The following is a 17,954-nucleotide window of genomic DNA, read 5'->3' as shown; positions in this document are numbered from 1 at the left end:
TAATAATACATGAAGTCATTATATCATGTAATATCCTCTTATTCCATAGACACACTGGTCCTGCCACAATGTCAAATCTTGATTGCAATACTCCAAACCATGTTCTACATATTTTCTACATGCTTATTCTTTTCGAGCAAATAATTGTTTCTTCGGGCCAAGTGACTCATGAATGGTTTGAACAATAGTAGACTATTTTGGATATATACTGTCGGCTAAATAATAACCATGTAGCGTCTCGAAATTTTACTTAGCTAGATAGTAGTAGCTAGCGTTGTAGAATGTTAGTTTTCGTGATTATTGGTTCAAACCTGAATTTAGTTGGAAACTCATAGAGATAGTTATGGGTTTTATAATTTTAGCCTATAGTTTAGAAATATTAATTTTAACATTAGATTCGATTAATATAGCTGGTCCTAAAAATGATATTTATTATAACATAAGGTTAAGATAAAACAATTAAGAATGTGACACTTGTCACATGTATATTTATTAGGGATTTAAGGATTTTAGATTAATAAATTTAATAAAGGATAAACCTAGGAGTCTAGAACTGATAACTCTACAAAATAGAGTTATTTTACCACTTTTTATGTGATAATTGTTGCTTAATACTTGAGTTTTTAAGCAATTTATTAAGTTTTTAAGTAATTTTGAATTTATTAGTCTTATTTTGATTTTATATAATTTTGTGTGTTTTTATAGTTATTTTGTTGTAAAATGTTATAGTTAATTATTTGAATTATTGTTATTTAATTTGAGATAAAAAAAATGTGGTATTATTAAGCTTAAATGTTAAATATAAATTAAGTTATAATTAATATTTTCAAAGAATTAAGTTGATTTATTTTGTAGTGAAAATATTTTATTATAATTTATTTTGTTAAGGAATTTGGTGTATTTTTGTGCTTAGAAAAAAGAATAGAAAGCTAAAAAAGCAAGGAAAAGCAAGGGAAGTAGCATTTTTCCAAGTGCCCAAGCCTCCTTGGCCCAACCAAATGCTGCCTCAACTCATTTGGGCCCAAGCCCAGCAGCCCCAAGACCACCTTCCAGCCGGCCCACTTCAGCTGCACCCAGGCCCAACGCCTCCTGCACTCATTTCCCACCAGCCGCCTGCTTCAGGTCTCCTTCAGCATCATCCACACGCCGCCACCTGTCAGCAATGCACTTATTCACCTCCTTTCTTCAGCCTCCCAGCGTGACTCCACCGAAGCTCAAGCACCCAGCCGAAGCAATCCAATTCTCCACCAACGCCAGCTGTCAACGCCTGATGCACCCAAGCCTCCTCTTCAGCAAAGCAGCCCCAAGCCCATTCCAGCCCATCGTGGGCCTTCGCCAACCACACGGCCCAACCCGAGCCAGCTGCTGCCATTTCCTCCATTCGGCCCACCACTGAATTCACCAAACACAGCCACCAAGAAAAAAGCTAAAAATCATATATTTTCCTAATATTTTCCTTTTTTCTTTTCACTCAAATATCAATTCACTCTTCCCCATTTTTTTTACCTAAATAAACATTCATAATTCATTTTTTTTACCCTAGCTTTTCACTAATATTTTACCCAACCAAACATTTCATCTTTCCAATACTCTTACACTTACTCTATTTATCCTATCACTTCCCAACACAATTAAATTAATCAATTTATTTATTTTAATTTGATTAATTTAATCTCCATATTTTGCCTATAAATAGAGTCTTGTAAGACCATTTGGGGAGCTCTTCTTCTTCATCTTTTCAAAATCTTCTACACATATTTTTCTCTCTTCTTTTCACTATTTTCTCTCTACCATTTTCATCTTTTGAAGAGCATGTCAAGTATATTATTTTGTAATTTTTATTTCAATCTAATTATGAGCTTCTAATCTTTTTCAAAGATTATTAAGATGATGATGAAGAAAAATGTAACTAGATAGTATTTTTTGTTGTATGTTGATTTCTCATTTGTACAACATTGTTTATGGATTTTTCTATCAAAGATATGCATTTTTCATCTAGTGTTGATTGTTAAAGCATATTACACTTAGTTCTTCATTATGCAAAAATATGATATTCTTTGATTAAATGTTTTTCATTAAATTGTTCACATCTAATTCTTAGAGCATAAGTATCATATTTTGCCTAAACATAATCTCTTTGATTTTTTGTAGTTTCATTAGGTTGTAACACAACTAATGCTTAGAAATTATATCCTATATAAGTGAAGAAAAATCCTACCTTTTTTAAAGTAACTTGTGCTTGAATAGAAAATATATTTTGAAAAAAATATATAGTGTGATTTACTTCAACTATATCTAAACTTGGGAATCAATCACAACAAGGAAAATGGGCTTTTACTTCGGTTTTTAAGCTTGATTTACTTCGGTTTTCGCTAAAATTCGCAACCGAAGTAGTTCGGAGCAAAGTAAAAACTAGCTAAAAACCGAAGTAGAATCCCCACTTTCTACTTCGGTATTTACCTAATAACCGAAGTAGAAAGTGTATATACGCTAGCATCCTGGGCACTTTCTACTTCGGTTTTTAGGTAAAACCGAAGTAAAATGTGCACTTTCTACTTCGGTTTTACCTAAGAACCGAAGTAAAAGGGGACTTTCTACTTCGGTTCTTAGGTAAAACCGAAGTAGAAAGTGTACATTTTACTTCGGTTTTACCTAAAAACCGAAGTAGAAAGTGCCCACATTTTTTATTTAATATATGTTTCTAATTATTTTTAAATGGATGGTTTCTATTTTTATATAAATATATATATATATATATTTTGGCCTGATTTTATTTAATTGATCTAATTAATAATTTTTTTTTTTGGCCTAATTATTTTTCAACAATTTAATTATATAATATTACAATTATATATATTTTTACAATTGAAATTAGTTAAGAATTTTTTTTGAATGAAAATATGATAACTTTTATTAATTAAAAATGTTGTACATAAACATATAAAATACAAGTACTTAAGTAAGATAACTAGCCTTAACATTAATACATTTACAAAAGACTAAACTTACAACTAAACAAAAATAGGCTTACTGATAAATGTATGGTATCAATTTGCCTAACCATTCGTGTTGGATTGGCAAGAGGTCTGCAATCTCACAATATTGCGTCTTCCCACCAAACTGTAAAATTAATAAATATAAATTAATTTCATAGATCATCGATAGCAAATAAATTATAAAAAATGAACTTACTTTTTCTTTTAGGGTAGTCATTGCATTTGATGCCCGTACAAGATCTCTAATGTACTTCAAGACATAAAAACCACATTCATGACTTTGTGGTTGTCTTGGACATGTAACATTGAATATCTTTGTGGGATTGCCGAGTAATGCATTGGAAGAAACTCTATAATATGCACTATTTAAAAAGAAAATTATTAACAAAAGTTATTAAAATGTAGTAACATGTAATATTTGTTGCATATTAAGAAATATTTTAAAAAATTTAAGACTTACCTCATTATCATTGAATCAATTTCTTCTGGACGTTTGTGTGATTTCAATGGATCTAAGAACACGATTTTTCTTTTTGGCATAGCAATCACCAACATCCAATGTTCCCTAAAATAAGAAGCGTATGTTAAGTAAAATAATTAAATTTTTAATATATGACTAATCAAATAAAAAAAATTTACACTATTTCTTACCGTATGTTCCAAGGTATAAAGTAAAGTTGACCAACTCTATCCATGGTCATCAACCAATTCGCCAAGTCAATGGTTGATCGCTCTACATCGTTAACATTATTAATGCTAAGACGTTCAATGTCATAAAACTTGTAATAGACACGCTGATTTGGAAATAGGGACTCCCAAATGCATCTGCAAAATTTTCTTTAGTGTTAAATATTTTGAAAAATTTCGGCAGAGTTTCCCCTATAAATAGGACTTCCCAAACCTGTAAACATTCAATGTCTATGAAAATTTTCAACAGATCACAGAGCAGTACTCATAACTGATTCTAAATTCCTATCATTCCAAAGAATTAGTTTAAGGGATACCTTAATCCGAATATCATTGCTGAGCCTCCAATCATATGCAAGGTAGCAACTTGTTCCACATCCTCTGAAGTTAGGAATATTGACTCGCGATTCATGAATGTTGGGTCCACTGGAATGGAGACGACTGAGTTTATTCCCTTAACTCTGCAAAATTCTCTCACCATAAACTGAAGGCTAACATGGATGCGATTCATGATGTGATCGGCAAATGGTTGGCCTTCGGTCAGAGTGTTTTCGGGATTGACGTGAGACCCAGCTGATGACAGATGCGGGCTAGTCATAGGAGGTTTTGACATATCCTTGGATGAACTTTTTGACATAGGAGGTTTCTTTCTTAGAGGACCCTACACAACATCAAGTTAAAATAATATTAAAATACTGGACCAACAAATATTTTAATAGGTAACAAATTAAAGAATTCGTTTATACCTGGTCAGTCATAATTAAATCTTTTGGCCAAGGAAGAAATGTGTCATAAGTATCTCGAACATAGTGTATCTCCCCAACAGAACATGGGATTTCAGCATCCTCTTGTAACATTTTGGTGACTCGCACCCTCGCATATTCGTCTGTCAGTTGAACACCATGAATAGTCAGTGGACCCACCCCATCAATGATAACACCCTCTGCCACCACATTATGAATATTATCCGAACAAAGTAACACATCCTGCATGTACGGTGTGTCATCCTGCATGTACGGTGTGTGGTATTCTTCGTCGCTCTGCTCGTCATCATTGTCGTGTTCATCCATATCATCTATCCCACTTGCTTGTTTAGCTTTTTCCTCCTCTAAAGCTTTAAGTTCTGCTTTGAGCCTCGCAATTTCTGCATCTTTCTTACTAACAACATCAGCCATTTCTGTTGCTATTTTTGGTTTTCTTCCAAAGACGGACGAAATCTTCGCAAACGACCTACAATAATCAACCAAATTTATTTTAAAACTAAAATATTATAGAATTAAGTTAAATGCAACAAATAAAAAATAATATCATACCCAAGTGCTCTAACACGCCCTGGGTGCTCAGGTGTCCCTAAAGCTTGCGTTAATATGTCATTCCGACCCTTTGCAATGATTTCTCCACTACTAACTTTTTCTTTCAGCTCATTCTGTGGAACAAACCAGTGGTCACTTATATTAGTGACTTATAAGAACTGTATCATTCCTAAATTACTTTAAAATACTTGCTTGAAACCACTTACAATTCTTGCTTCAATTTGTTTGTCCAAATCTGTGACAAAAACCTTCCTCTTTTCTCGTGCTCTTATCCATACTTGGTACCGTTCTACATCTGCCACACCTAGTTCAGTTTTCTACAACATACAACAATTAATTAAAGTTGGTGAGTGCAATATTCTTCATAACAAGTTGACAGTTATAAAATAGTGATGTGAATTACTTACCAGGTCCTCTCTAACATTGGCAAGCCCTCTACGAGATGTACGATGCCTCGAAGTATATTTGAGAGCTCTTTCACGTTGTGCTTCCCACAAAGCCTACATTAAATAGGTAGCAATAAGTTTTTAAGCAATTATTAGTATTTCAAAACTAATAAATCATATATATAATAGATATACACAATAGTACCATAAACTCAGGAGATAAACGGTGGCTAACAAATGTCCTCCAATCTTCTAGGTCAAGTTCTGGATATTTCTTAGGAAGGATTTGGAGTTCATCTATCAAACCGTCTTCTGCCAAAGGGTAGATGTAGTCACTAGTGATGTTGGTCTTAAAATCTCTCATCATTCTTCCCACACTTTTCATTAATTCTGGTTTCCAATTTTCTGGAATGTTAAAGGCACCCTGAAATAGAAAGAAAATGATTAATGAAATGCAAAGTAATTCATGAAAATGATCAATATATTAAAGTAATTAAAATATTCATAAAATATTTTCTTACATATACATCCTCCCATATTCTATTCTTCAATTCTTGTGGGACTTGTCTCCAATCCTTATAATTGAGAGAGACCGTTCTCCTAGTTTTAACTCCAAGGTACGATTGCATCTCACTATATGCTTTCCCTATAGGTTGACCTTTATCATTAAACTGAATATTTCTCTTTATTCCCTTAGCTTTTTTATTATTGATATTGTTCTTCTTTGTTGGGCCTCGCCTATTTGGTGTGTTCTCCCCTTCAGAAATTGTCATCTGCACATAAACAAGAATTAACGTTACAATTATGACATAAATAAATACATATTTAACATAAAAATGAATACATTACTCACTGGACACATTTTCTTTTCTTTTTTCTTTTCTTGGTTGATCCACAATCTACCCATATTCCGTCTCTAATATCATTTCTAATATATTCCCCATCATCATCAACTTCATGGAAATCATGGATTTTCTCAACTTGCTCATGTACTGGTTGTCCAACAATAAAATTGTCATGGAACAAATCATCGTTTTCTTCGTCATTTTCATCTTCTATAAACTGCCTTTCCGGGGTTCGTAAAACAACTGACCATTTATCATCAGCAGGATCAGTTATGTAAAACACTTGTTTTGCTTGGGTAGCCATGATGAAAGGATCATTCTTGTGACCTTTCTTACTTAAATCAACCAAAGTGAATCCAAGTTCATCAATTCTAACCCCAACATTGTTGTCCACCCAAGAACACTTGAGCAGAGGAATTTGAAATAAGGAATAATCAAGCTCCCATATTTCTTCAACAACCCCATAATATGCCATAGTACCAGCAACTGGATTATTGTCTTTTGCACTAGCGAAATGCACTGCTTCTGCCACAATACTTACTCCACTATTTTGAACCATTCGAGCATCATCTCGTGACTTTGTGTGAAATCTTTTTCCTCCAACAATGTAAGCATTGTGCTTTATTACATGAACACTTGGTCCAAATGATATGTGTTTTAACTCTGTCGACACTCCATGGTTTTCTTCTCCCAACCTTGCTAGAATAATATTTTTCAACCATCGACTAAATGTTTTATTGTGCTCATCTATAATCCATTTCTGTTTATTTTTAACCTTGTTGGGAATCATTGATTGTAATAACTCCATGTGCTCACTACAATACAAAGTACAACATATTAAAATTTCAATTATACATAAAAATGAGCATAATGTTTATTAAATCTATAACTTACGTTATATAGGGTTGAACTTCGGGATTGTTTTCCAACACAACTAAATGAGCTTGATCTAATTCTGCACGAGATATGGTCACTACTGTTCCTTTCCCTCGTAATCCTCTATCAACTCCATCCGAGTTATTCCGTGGTTTGCTAATTCCGATTGTGTCGATTCCAACCATGTACTCTGAACAAAATTCCACAGCTTCTTCAGCTAAATAACACTCAACCATACAAGCTTCAGGGCGATGGTGATTACGTACATATCCTTTCAACACCTTCATATTCCTTTCAAATGGATACATCCATCTCGCCCAAACTGGCCCACACAACTTGGCTTCTCTTACTAAATGGACCATCAAATGTATCATGATGTCAAAAAATGATGGTGGAAAATATTTTTCAAGCTTGCATAAAGTTTCAACTATTTCATCATGCAATGCATTCAACTTCTTCATTTCCAATTCTTTTCCGCATAGTTGATTAAAGAAGATGCACACACTTATCACACTATCTCTAACTCTTTTTGGTAAAACTGACCGAATGGCAATTGGAAGTAATTGTTGCATTAATATATGACAATCATGTGATTTCATTCCAATTAACTTCAAATCTTCCATAGACACCAAGTTTCGAACATTCGATGAGTAACCATCAGGCACTTTCATCCCTGCCAATGATTGACATACGGCTTGCTTCTCTTCTTTAGACAATGTAAAACAAGCAGGAGGCAAATATGTGCGAGCCCCCTTTTCTTCAGGTGCCAAGCGGTGTCTTATACCCATTTCGACAAGATCTAAACGACTAGACAAACCATCTTTGGTTTTACCTGGGATATCAAGTAATGTACCGATTATACTTTCACATACATTTTTTTCTATGTGCATGACATCCAAGCAATGTCTAACGAGTAAATCTTTCCAGTAAGGAAGTTGAAAGAAAATTGATTTTCTTTGAAAACATCCATTGACTTTTTTGTTTTTATTCTTCTTCCCATACCTAAAGTCAACTTTTTCTACTTCCTTAAGAATTTGCTCACCTGACAATGGCAAAGGAGCAATGTCTCGTTCCACAGTACCGTCAAATGCTTTTTTTTATTTCTGTCAGGATGACTTAAATGCAAATATCGTCTATGACCCATATAACACATTTTGCGTCCATTTGACAAGCGACGGGCCCTTGTGTTGGTGCAACAAATTGGACAAGCTTGGTAACCTTTTGTGCTTAAACCTGATAGGTTACCATATGCTGGAAAATCATTAACAGTCCATAACAACACCACTTTCAAATTAAACACTTCTTTTTTAAAACCATCATATGCCTCAACACCATTTTCATACAACTCTTTCAAATCATCAATTAATGGTGCCAAGTAAACATCGATATCATGTCCTGGTTGTTTTGGGCCCGAAATCATTAATGAAAGCATCATGAACTTCCTTTTCATCACCAACCAAGGAGGAAGATTGTACATAACCAGGAAGACAGGCCATGAACTATGCCTACTACTAAGAGATCTATGCGGGTTTACTCCATCAGCAGCTAAACCAAGACGAAGATGTCTTGGTTCATTTTTGAATTCTGGATTGATATAATCTACCTTCTTCCAGGCCTGTGAATCTGCAGGATGCCGGAGTTTACCATCTTTCACTCGTCCAGTCTCGTGCCATATTAAGTTCTTAGAGTGTTCTGCACTTCGATATAATCGCTTCAGCCGCGAAATCAAAGGTAAGTACCATAGCACTTTTTGAGGAATAAGTTTCCTAATCTCTTTACTTTTGTTAGGTTTGTACCGTGATAAACCACATTCTGGGCAAGCGTCCATGTCTGCATACTCCTTACGATATAAAATACAATCATTCGGACATGCATGAATCTTCTCATACTTCAACCCTATCAAACTTAATGTTTTCTTTACTTCATATGTAGACTCCGGAAAACAATTTTCTAGCGGCAAAATCTCCTTGAAAGCAGCTAAAAATTGACTGAAACACTTATCACTAACTCCATTTTCTGCTTTTATGTTATAAAATTTAACCATTGTGGGCAATCTTAGTTTATTGCAACCACTGAACAATTGTCTATCTGCATCTCTAACCATACTATCAAATTTTTCTGGATTATGAAAAAACTCTTATTGTGCTTCATCAAGCAATTCTATAGGATGATCATCAAAATCATTACTCTCAAAATCATCTACACCTCGCCTACCTAATGGATATGGGTCATCATTTAATAATTCTCCATGCCAATACCATTTACTATAACTCATATCAAATCCCCGACAAAATACATGATCCTTTATCATGGTAATATTCCCCTTTACTCCATTACCACAATCGATACAAGGACAACGAATTTTTTGTGGATCACTACAATTCTTTAGGCAAAACTCTAAAAATTTGTTGAATCCATCTTGAAATTGTGATGTTTCTCTCCTCTCAAGCATCCATGATTTATCCATACTAATAACAATATTCAATTCCTAATAAGTTAGAAAAAAAACTTATATCAGGTTCTAGTCTTATAAATTTTTTAAAAAATTCGGCAGAGTATCCTCTGTTTCTATAGCATACCGTAATTTCATAATTACCTATAAAATCAATACAAACAAACACAATAATCAAGCATATATGAATCCATCATTATTAGGTTCTAGTCTTATAATTTTTTTTAAAAATTGGGCAGAGTATCCTCTGTTTCTATAGCATACCGTAATTTAAAAATTACCTATAAAACCATTTAAAACAAACACAATAATCAAGCATAGATGAATCTATCATTATTAGGTTCTAGTCTTATAAATTTTTTTAAAAATTCGGCAGAGTATCCTCTGTTTCTATAGCATACCGCAATTTCAAAATTTCCTATAACAACAACACAAACAAACAAAATAATCAAGCATAAATCAATCCATCCTTATATCACCACAGCACGCAAATTTCCCAGAGCCTACTTCACTAATTTTCAAACATAACTTTCACTAAATCTAATATGCATGATTACATTAGTCTTATCTTTATACATAAATCTTATAGTAATATAAATACAAAAAATAACTAACCTTCAATATTAATCTTCAATGCACCCGAGATGAACAACAAAGTTCACCACTCAATCAACGACCCTACTAAAACATTACATAATTAGTAAACTACATAATTAATTATCAAATCAATAAATAAAAAAAATCAAACTAGTTAATGAAACTAATGAACAACACTTTGATCATCTTCAAGTTATTTTTTTTTCAAATATTTAAAAAACAAATTTATCTATTGTAAAAATTTCTAAAACTAACTAATATGCATATATATATATATATATTTATAATAAACCTAATTTTTATCACATTATTTAAACTAACAAAATAAACAAATAATTATAAAAATTAATAAAATATTAATTATATTAATTTTAAATTCGGAATAATAAAAAAAATTAAAAAAAACATAGAAAATTAAAAAATTATCATCAAAACCACATTTTAGTAATCTATACCTGTTTTGAAGCTCAAAATCCCCTTGCAATGTCAAAAATCCGGTCAAAATCCGGCAAGAAACACCACTTTCAAATGGAGAAAAAACCCACGGCCAAATGCCTTTTTTTCTCTAAAAAACAAAAAAAAAAAGATTTTTGGACTATATTTCGGTTTATAAGGTAGAAATATTGCAAGAAATAAACAAAAAACAAAAAAAAAAGGCTTGGAGAATTAAAATGGGTGTTGGCTCACGGTGGTTAATGGAGGTTTTGGGGGTTTCTTTTTGCACAGAAGGTAGAGAGGATTTGAGAAGATGACCGTTCGGGTCTAGGGAAGGGACTTATAAAGCACTTTTAACTTCGGTTTTTGGTAAAAACCGAAGTTAAAGGTCCTTAAGTCATACCCCTTGGAGACTTTTAACTTCGGTTTTTTGGTAAAAACCGAAGTGGAAGGTACACTTTCTACTTCGGTTTTTACCAAAAAACCGAAGTTAAAAGTGCACAAGGGCCGCGTTTGGTTTGGCTAGTTTTTTGCATTTTTACTATCTCTAAACGTAATATAAGGGCTTGTGCAAACAAACACGGCCCTCTCCACTATGAATTTTTCACTTCGTTTTTTTAAAAAAGCGAAGTAGAAAGTAATTTTTTTCAGAGCGCCAATTTGAAAAGCGAAGTAAAAGAGTTTGAAAAGGTTTTTACTTCGCTTTTTTTGTATGCTCACTATAAAAACCGAAGTAAAAACCTATATTTCTAGTAGTGAATATACTTATAAATAATATTGAACTTATATTTTGTGGATTCTAATCCTTAATAATCTTATTTTACTATCTTGATTTCTATTATTAATTTATATTTATATATTGTCTTTAATATCTTTATTATTATCTTTTAGTTTATTTTATTGTCACAAATTCTCATCAATCTTTGGGGCTAGGTTAGAATTTATTAATTTTGATTTAAAATAGTTTCATTTTCGATTTTAGACAACTCCTTTTTATTACTTGTCTTTTATTTTTTCTAAAACAAAAATCTCATCAAATATTTGGAACTAGGTTAGAATATTCTTGCTTTGTTTGAAATAGTTTCTTTTGATGTTAGTCAGCTCCCATGGGTTCGACCTCGTACTTACATGAACATTATATTCCGAAACGATTCGTGCACTTGCGAGTTTAAATATTAAAATACCCTCTTTTGGGATCAACAAGAACCTTCCCTCGGCTATTAGGATCACGTTTTACTCAATCAAAGTGGTTTAAACAAATTCAAGTGTGTTGAAAGTGTGCAAAAACGTGTTTGATATATCATTGTATGCTGATATATCGCAGCTATAGGGGCTGATATATCACATATGATTGATACGGAAAACACGTCGACTTCGCACGAACGAAACCACGAAGGCTCGGGAATATGGGGGAGGCGATATATCACCTATAGGAGGCGACGTATCGACTCCACATACATATTTTGAAAGTCCATGGAATCCAAGCTAGAAACAGCACTCAACAACTTGGACTTGCTCTTGAATGTTTTTGACCGAGTTCTGGGCATCTGTTAAGCAGAAAATTCAATTTTTATTTAATTATTTATTCATTTTAAAAGGAGTTAGTTTCAATCCTCGAACTCTATAAACAGGACCTTTCACTCAGCCATTTGCATCATCATTCAAGCATTTTTCAGAGCCTCCAAGCTGCGAAGTTCGTTCTAGAGAGAAACACTAGGGTTTTGGGGCTAAAAGCTTTCCAATCTAAGCTTTTCTAAAGATAAAGTGATATTTTGATATTGATGTGTAGATCGAATTTCTAATCTATCCAAGGTATTATTTATCCTCAGGTTTAGTTCATTATAGTTTCTCTTATTCTTTTCATTTTTTCTTCAAAATCCTAACTTGTTATAATGGCTTTTGGTTAGGTGTTTGAGTTTCTTAAAACTTAAGGTTTTTGGTGAGTTATTATCTTGATGTTTTAGATCTTCTCTTCATCTTATTTTCTTTAGGAAACTTATTGATCTTACTATTTGGTTTTAAGAGTTTCCAATCCCGCTCTTGTCTCCAGTATCCCAGTTTTTGGTAAGGAAAATAGGCTTGATTTTATGTGTTATGATGATGTTTATATGCTATGTGTATGTATCTATGTATATGTTTTATGTTGTAGTCATTTGGGAAATATAGTTGCTTAGATAGCAAATAAGCAAATTCCAAGAATTTGTATCATTATCGTAGATTATAATTATGTTTAAACCTACCTCGAATAGTAGCAAGAGGACCTAGATGGTTTATCATATACTATATTTGTGTCTAAACCTACTTCTAAATAGTAGTAAGAGGACCTAGATGGTTTCTATCACATACTACGATAATGAGTTAATGGCCATTAATTTGTAGTTATATGTTTTATGATTTACATTTTTACGTCATACGTTTTATGAGTTATGTTTTTACATCTTATGATTTATGATATGCTTTAGTAGTTTTTCCTTACTGGCATTAGGCTCATTCCTTTTTATTTAGATGGTGCAGGAAAATGAGCATGGAAGGTGTTGACTGTCTTTTTAGCCAACGACGTGAGAACGCCAATAACGACAAGCCTTCAAGAGAATGTAAACGACACAGACGGTATAATAAAGAAAATAAAGAACACACAAGAGATTTTTATAGTGGTTCAGCCCCGATTGTCGGTAATAGCCTAATCCACTTAGAGTTGTGATTTATAGACCTATACTCAAGATCAGATGGACTGAGCCAACTGAGTTTCTTCAGTACATATTGTGAAAATACAAGAGTTCTCTCAAATATCAGCACTTTCTCTCTCTAGAATACACAGACCCAATTTTCTCTCTCTAGAAAGAAGAAGCAGAAGAACCCCTTCTCTAATCCCATAAGCCATCTATTTATAGGCCTTGGATACTCAACTGATATCCCCTTTAGATAGGGATATTTTATTATTCATCTTATATTTATATTACAAGAAATATTTAAAATACAACTAATTCCTCAATTTGAGTGAGGAATGAGAGATTCCCGGGTGCCTAGACCAATTCTTGCTAGAGTCGTTCAGGGGATTTTGACGTAGTCTCACATGCAAGTTGATTACTCCTTCAAGCTTTCCTTGGACCAAGGTGATACAAGCTTGGCTCTCCTCGGACCAAGGTGGTCCGAGCCAACTCCCTTGGCACCTCACCTCGGGCAACTTTGAGGCAACCTCCTCCATGACATGTCCGATCGGACATGATGGCCTTCTCCTCAGACCAAGGTGGTCCGAGGCATCCTTCTCTCTTGTTTCTCTCCTCGAACAAGTCCGAGCATACCTCCTCCATTCAAGGTCCCTTTGGACCTCGTGGCCTTCTCCTCGGACCAAGGTGGTCTGAGGCATCCTCCTTGGCACCTCACCTTGGACAATTCTGAGGCACTCTCCTTTAGCATCTCCCAACTATGTCCGATCGGACATTGTGTAGGCTCTCCTTGTCAAAAACTAAGTCTCCACTCTTGACTTGCATGGGACTCCTCCTCCTTAGCTACCTACCTTGGACACGTTCGAGCCAACACTTAGGAAACCTTGGGAGGCTTACCTCAAACACACCCTTGGGGTCTCCTAGGACCACATCCTCCTTGGGGTCTCCTAGGACCACTTTCTCCTTGGGGTCTCCTAAGACCACTTTCTTGAGTTCTCCTCGGACCTCATCCTTGGGTTCTCCCAGGATCACTCTCTTGGGGTCTCCTAGGACCACATCCTCCTTGGGGTCTCCTAGGACCACTCCCCTTAACTCTCCTAGAATGCATTCTCCAATTTTTGGGTATAACAGAAGGCGGGACGGATTCATGGCAGCTTTGGCATGTGTATTGGGCGAGAACTGAATGAATGGACTGATGGGAAAGATCAATGATGACGTTTGTGTTTCAAGTCTTTTTAATTATGTATTTATGTTTTTCCGCATTTAGTATTTGAACAATTATTAAATGTTTTATTTTCCTTGTGATTTTTATGTAATAACAATGAGATCCCGTATTTTGGATATTTTAATAAAGTTCTATTATTTTATGTATGTATTAATAGTTATGTCTTAATGATTTTAATGGTCGAGGTCTTTAAGTTAGTCAGGTCATTACAAACCCATATTATACTCTTTCCTTTTAATGACATAATTAACGGGTGGAGAAATACTCGTAGCAAGATCAGCAAAAAGATGGGACACCTCTAACACGTTAATATCATTGTTAGATCCAGGGAGACCAAAATATGCATGTCATATCCAAAGATCATAGTCAGCTACAGGTTCAAGAATAATAGTCGGAGATCCACTGCGACCAGCGTATTGTCCTCCCCAAGCCGCATGACAATTTTTCCATTTCCAATGCATACAATCTAAACTACCCAACATTCCTGAAAAACCTTGACTTTCACCAATGTGTAGTAGCCTTGCAACATCATCAGCGTTAGGTGATCGGAGATAGCGGGTTCCAAAGACCTCGATAACAGCACGACAAAATCATTTCAAACTTTCCAAAGCAGTAGATTCTTTTATTTTGATGTACTCGTCGATAGCATTTGCCAGTACACCATATGCCAACATTCGAAATACAGTTGTTACTTTTTGTAGACTCGATAACCTGAGCTTACCGAGTCCATCTCTTCATTGGACGAAATAATTGTCATGCCTTTGTACAGCATCATAAATATGAAGGAATAAAGCATGATCCATTCGGAATCTTCGGCAAAACATCGAGGCAGAAAATTGAGGGTTCTCTGAAAAATAGTCGTTGAAGAGATTGCGATCAACATTTTCTCGGTCACGGTTGACTACTATATGACCAGGAATTGAGCCCCTGTGTGACCCTTCATTATTTTGGTGTTGAGCGATACAAAAATTATTGTTAGGAGTATTTTAACATACCACTTGCTTTTCTAAATCATCATAATAATCATCTTCATCATCTGAGGAAGAAGACGATGCCAAATAAGATGAACTACCATAATGAGAATTCATCTTTAATCCACGTTGATTTGTATGTGTTGTTGGTCTACATGAAGACAATGTTTTATAGTGTAGATATCCATTGTCTTCATATTTCAAATTATTGAAGATAAGAAAAGATACATGTAGCATTGTATTGTCACATCGTATTTTGTCTTCAGATTTTAAATTATTTTGTCTTAAGAAAAGATATCCGTAGCATTGTATTGTCACATCATATTTTATCTTCAGATTTAAAATTATTGAAGATAAGAAAAGATACACGTAGCATTGTAATGTCACGTCGTATTTTATTTTCAGATTTTAAATTATTTTGTCTTAAGAAAAGATACTCATAACATTGTATTATCACATCGTCTTTTGTCTTCAGATTTCAAATTATTTTGTCTTAAGAAAATATACATGTAGCATTATATTGTCACATCGTATTTTGTCTTCAGATTTCAAATTATTGAAGATAAGAAATCTAACTTTTACATCCCTATATAATGGCATATTCTTCACATAAGATGACCACACATTTTCAACATAGTTATAAACTATAACGCCCTAAACTCCATGGACCGTTACGATGTGCCTTGTAAACAGTGCTAAACTCGCTAATCGAGTCATTTGGCCAAAATCGTGTACTAAGTATGATTAGCGGTTTAGGGATTAAAATTTTTGGTTAAGATATAACGTTTCATTAGAACGTTTATTATATACATTGGAATCCCAAAAATATAATTTAAAGGTCTATTACAAGAAAATATTTACAACCAACCGGTCTAAGCGGCAAAACAAGGTTTAATCCTAGCTTCTCTCCTTCAAACCTCGACCTTGGCGGTCGAGCAGCTGCATATGTACACATCGCCACCTAAGCTCTCCAACTCAAGGATGGTCCAGCTTTCCTTTGCCTTTACTTGCACCACATAGCACCCGTGAGCCGAAGCCCAGCAAGAAAACTCAATATGCTCATGCATAGTAATAACATGTCATCAAATCATAAGGCACACGCCTAGCAGATATAGCCCTAGTCAAGCAGGCAAACAAATCCGCGTAATGATGGATATCCAGGATAAGGAATCCTGCCCTCCTGATGGGATGACTGTCGAGTCAATCACAATCAGATAAGTGAATTATCATTGGTGGTTTCGGTAACCATACCGGGCTGATAGCCCTGAATAAAAGAGTGAGAGTGGTACAAGTCACTAAGGTGGGTTCCGTTCCCTTTATAAATAAGTGATCCTTTCACTAGCTTAAACAGGATAGGTGCATGATGATTAGTCACCAACATAACCTTCCTCATGACCCTAGAGTCATAACTATGGAACACTGTTCCCTAGCCATGTGACAAACAGTCACCTAAGCCTTAGGCCCTGGCTTTGAGTAACTAGTCCTAAACTAGCCAAGCGCTTATAATTTTCATCGACCTTCGGGTTGGTCCAGCATTAATACCCCATATGAGTCATTCAACGCTAATATCGATTACATATAATCTTCATTCGGCCCTGCGTCCTCGACGCTTATGCCGTTTCTGGCTCTCAGGTCAGTGATATGCGGCCAGTGCCGATCCTGAACAATTGGTGCCACACACAAGCAAGCAATGCTACCAAACATATATCATGTGTCAAATATCCGAATATAGGGCATTCAACATGCTTACTTAACAACTACCAGCATAATTAGGACCATGCACAAACACAGAGGCTCATGCTCTGAACAATCTTATATTCAATACTCAAAGCATGCCCTAGTCACATGTTTCTCGTGCAACACATGCATCACATTTAATCACTTGATATGCCTCAACAATAACCATGCATGTCACATTTAAGCATCCAACATGCATCAAGAATAACCATGCATGTCACATATACACAAGGTGCAGTTTTCTTACCTTTGATTCGAGTGAGAATTAATATAAGAACAACCCTTGAGAACAATCAACCTTTAAGCCTTTAGCGGTTACCTAGTCATAACCATATATGGGACACCATCAATAAAATGAACACCAAAGGTTCCCAAACAACCAAGATCTAGCCTCCGGGACATCAATCCCCACTAATCCGAGTAGTAGGAACAATCCCGAGGCCTAAAACCAAGTTCCCGGGGCCAAAACACTCAAACGGGCTCAAACCTGTCCAAGGGTTGCGGCCCTAACACCTTGGACCGCGGCCCCCAGCCACTCCAGGAGCAAGGGCCGCGGCACCCTACGCCCAGGGCCGTGGTGCCCAGCAAGGCCAAAACCTCCCCAGCAGCTTCTTAGAGCTAGGGCCGTGGCGCCCAAGAACAAGGTCGCAGCCCCCAACCCAGAACCAGCCATAAATCTGTTTTCCATCATCCCAAATCCTCCAAAAACATACCTAAACACTTCCAAATCATCAAATCAAACTTCCTAAGCTTCCCAATGATCCAAAG

This window comes from Humulus lupulus, chromosome 4 (genome assembly GCF_963169125.1).
Source record: "Humulus lupulus chromosome 4, drHumLupu1.1, whole genome shotgun sequence".
NCBI lineage: Eukaryota > Viridiplantae > Streptophyta > Magnoliopsida > Rosales > Cannabaceae > Humulus > Humulus lupulus.
This window is presented reverse-complemented; position numbering follows the sequence as displayed.